Here is a 4,589-nt window from a genome sequence, read left to right on the forward strand (position 1 = left end):
CAGACACAAAACTGAACATTGTGAAACAGATCAAGCTTGTCTATACTTCTCGACACCGAGACCACAATTCGTCGTGTGCTGACCCAAAAGACCCCCGCGGTGGGTGGTACCGAGCGATGTGCAGCCCGCGCGCGTGATTCTGATGATGGGTCCGAGTTGACATGCGGCTGGCGTTCGTATTTCAGCGGTCCGGATGTGGTTTGGCGTGCGCTTGCGCGCTGCTGCGGACGTCAGCTTAGCGGTATTCTGCGCATTCGTCCGATGACCCCCCTATGTCCCTCTCCGCTTTGAGACACCATACCACATCCCTCTCGAGTACCCTTACGTCTGTTGTGGGGGTGGCGGTGAGGGTCAGGAGGTCGTACGGCCGTAAGCTGTGGGGACTCGACGCCGGTGCCACCGTCTTTATCTTGGCTTCCTTTGGCTAGGTTGCGCTCTTAAGGTTGTTAAATTCTCAAGTGGTAAGCAAGGAGCAGCGGAGGGACAACTGCGCAGGTGAATACTAGACTACTAGGGAGCGTTGTGTAACGGGCGAGAGTAATTGTGACAGTCGGTGGTATCAGCCGGCGGGAGAAGCGGCCGTCGTCTGACAGTCCTTTGACTATTGTGCGGTTACCAGTCCGCAGAAGAGGACGCGACGTGTGGCGAGCTGTTGTTTACGTCTGTGAACTTAGTGTTGGGTCTACACCTATTGGGCGAGCCGTATGGCTGTGCGGTTTTGTGAGTGGTGGACTTTTTCCGCGTCTTCGCTTCTTGCTTCCATAAACTACTTCGTTTTTCCATTATGAATAACAAAATCAAGTGATGGTCAGTTTATCGTAGTAACCGACATGTATCCAAAAACTTTCTTTAATGACAAATTGCAATTGATGATTAAATTCTAAAGTAAGTTAATGAACTTAAGAGATTTTATTTAGGACTTTCTAAAGTTTCGACGACCAGGGACATGAGTTGCAGGTGTATTGTATAAATATCGGTTTCTGCAGAGTATTCACCTAGTCAACATAAAAACGAAAGAGATCGTTGGCGGTCGACTTCTACCAACCTCAGGAAATCCACTCGTTTGTACCCTGGTCCTGTGGTCAACCGCACGCGAGGAGCGTGTATAGCTGCGTGTGGTACTCTCGCACGTAATCTCAACAGTTTGCATACTCCAAAGGTCTACTAGGGCAGAGCAATTGTTTAAGATCCACAGGAATAGCGGGATTTAGTGGTAGTATGTTAGTGGTTTCTAGGTACTTTTGACCAATTGTCCTTATGTTGCAGATATCTAGTTCGGGAAAATGGAACGAAGTCTCTCGTTGTGTAACTGGTTGAAATTTGATTTTTTAGATGTGTCTGGGACACCTTTTGTGACGGAAAAGTTATAATAGAAAAAGGTTTTTACGTTTTGTTATGGAGATGGTAAAACCAGCAAAAGAGGACAAACTATTTCTTTAGGGTGTAAAAGTTCCATTAAATTAATTTCATATCTTAAGTTCATAGCTTATGTCCGACATAACCCAAAGGATAGCGTCTACCTTACAACATATCAACAAAGCGACTTCAAAGTCGTTCTGCAGAGGGGGACCCGCTGTCCGTGCTTTTTGGTCCCCTTTCGACACGTTACACTCTGACGTAGTCCGCTTCGTATTGTGCAGTACCTAAGTTGGATACAGGACAGCCCGGAGGAGATAGTAGTAAATATTTCGCGCCATTTCTTTCGGTCGAATTTAGACCAATTGGAAGTCGTACCAGTACTGTCGTCCAACATTAGTCACCCAATCCTCCACCTCAAGTGAACTTCATTCACTCGTAGGAGCACCCACCACACACACCCACACCACACACACACACACACCACAACACACACACCACCAACACACCCACACACACACAACACACACAAACACACAACACACACACCACCCCACATCCACACACCAACCACACACACAACACCACAACAACACACACACACACCCAGCACACACACACACACGCCAACACAACACCACCCACACCCCACCACCCAGCACCCCACCACACACCACCTCTCTTAGCGTGAGGAGGCAATCACAACTAGCCAACGCTCCGTCGTCGACCGGGGGAAGTGGCGATTCCTGAGTGATTTTCTTCCCTCCTATTACTACCCCCCCCTCTGCCGGCAAAACCAAGTTTGAGAAGTCCTGGGTCCAACCGCGCAGGGCTAGGGACCGACAGTAAAACTAAACATATCTATAACTAGTTACGGTAGTTTGAGAGGTAATTAAAATAGCTACGTGTGATATTCTAACCTGAAGTGTGTGTTTTGCTCCGCTCACCGCTGCATGTGATCATGCAGAGCTGCGTGTCGACTCGTCAGCAGCAGCTGATCTCTCTCTCCCGTCAGATTAGACTTCACTCGCGTTTATGTCCATATCGATCAGATCCAGCTAGTTCTAGCTAATGATATGACTACCTGCTTATTAAAAGACCACCTAAACAATAAGCGTCGCTATGCAACCGGGTGAGGCAACAAAGTATAGCGCAGCATTATGCATTTGTTTACATGCCCACCGGAACCCCGAGGCATTACCAATAGATCAACGCACAATCAACCAATACAGGACATCTTTTTCTCCACATTAAGTGTTAGACATTAGAATTGACTATTCTTGTCTGTCACATACTCTTCTTGTCTGTCACATAAGTGGCGCAACTGAAGCGGTATTGCGCTAAAGGAAAATTATTTTGACTGGACATTTTGACCGAAGAGATATAGATTTGCCGGTGTCAGTACCATATGTGTTCGGCCTACCATATGTGTTCGGGGTCCGTCGCTTACTAATGACGTCACGCATTGTGATTGGCTGCCAATCACAATGCGTGACGTCATTAGTAAGCGACGGACCCCGAACACATATGGTAGGCCGAACACATATGGTACTGACACCGGCAAATCTATATCTCTNGAAGTCGATAGGGACTTGGCTTGGCAACTGGAAGGTCACCAGTTCAAGTCCCGGCAAGACCAAGTGCTACTGAGATGTCCCTGAGCAAGGCACCGTTCCCTACACTGCTCCCCGGGCGCCGTTCAAAATGGCAGCACACTGCTCCTAACACTAGGATGGGTCAAATGCAGAGAAACAATTTCCCCACAGGGATTAATAAAGTATATCAAAATCAAAATAAATAAAAAAGAACTGACTGACTCAGCTGCATCGTCACATTATTCTAAAGTAACTTGGGAAAAACCAATAAAGTTGACGTTCACTTCTATTCATTTCAGCTCTCCAGAGTTTTGCAGAAACATAAAATGGCTTCCAGGAATAAAATCAAAGAATGGGAAGTTTATTGGTCTTCAGTGGTTTTAAAGTGAATTAGTAACACTACAAATCTGTAGAAACCTCCAGAATTATTCTTCCAACTCTTTTCACATGAGCAAACTCTGACAGGTTCACACACTTTACTCACGAACGTCACTACACACACACACAAGGTTACAGAGCACAAATTAAAAAAATGAAACAGAGATAATTTTGTTTGCACACAAAAATAAGCATTCGTCAAAAGTATGCACAACGTGAAGCTTTGAAATGGCATTTTATTAATTGAGTGCATTATGATCTGTGTTAGGACTCTAACTCAAAGGGTTTTCCGTCTTAACTTGTGACGTACAAAACAATGACGTCGCCCTGTTTGAATCGCGTCAATAAATATTGGGTAAGGAAAATACTGCTTCATTCATCACAGATTTGTTTGTTTGTTTTTTTATTTCGTTTGCTATATTTTTTATCTCTTATTTATGTTTTCCATCCTCAACAGATATATTGAAAGTATCTAACAGGACTTTGCTTAAATCACGATGTTAATACTATACTTTACAAACGTAACACTTTAAGATATTTTGGTGGAAAGACTTACCTTATTAGTGACCGTTTGCTTTAAAATGCAGGTTTTACAGTAACCACGTCATAGCATGTTCGTTGTTCGGGTGAATCTCAAAGTCTTCTTCCGCTTTTATGTGAACATTCTTGTTTTCAAATGGCTCATCACATCTATAGGTACTAGGGCTGTCCCGAATACCATTTTTGGGGGGCGTAGTAATCAGCAGCGAACCGCTTCAACACGTGTATTTCGGTGTATTCACGGCATTCATTTTGTTATTCTACAGTATTGTTGTTTTATAGTTATTTGTTAATGTAACCCAATTTGTGTTCTTTGAAATTGAAAAGGATATCGCATTGTGTTTGTTACTTTCGTTGTACTTTCGTTGCAGTTGTATATGTCTTAAGTGTAATTTGGCTTGGCTTCCTATTTATGGACATGCTTTTATTTTTGAAGGAGAGTTAGCGCTGTTGACAGGAAGTTGTTGTTGCTATGGAAACAACGTGACGGAGATTAACGAAGAAAAGTAATATCTACATATAAAGACGGAGAAAGTTAACAATAACGTTTATAAGTGTTAGCACCCCCCGAAGAAGCTCTTACGTTGATATTGGAGGTTTTCAATAAATTCAATTTGAAAAAAAAACGGGGAAAAAACGAAGATCACCATCACCAGCCAATCACAATGCGTGACGTCATTAGTAAGCGACGGACCCCGAACACATACTGCCAAGGCACAC

Source organism: Notothenia coriiceps, unplaced genomic scaffold, assembly GCF_000735185.1.
Source record: "Notothenia coriiceps isolate Sejong01 unplaced genomic scaffold, NC01 NC01_scaffold00037246, whole genome shotgun sequence".
Taxonomy (NCBI): Eukaryota; Metazoa; Chordata; class Actinopteri; order Perciformes; family Nototheniidae; genus Notothenia; species Notothenia coriiceps.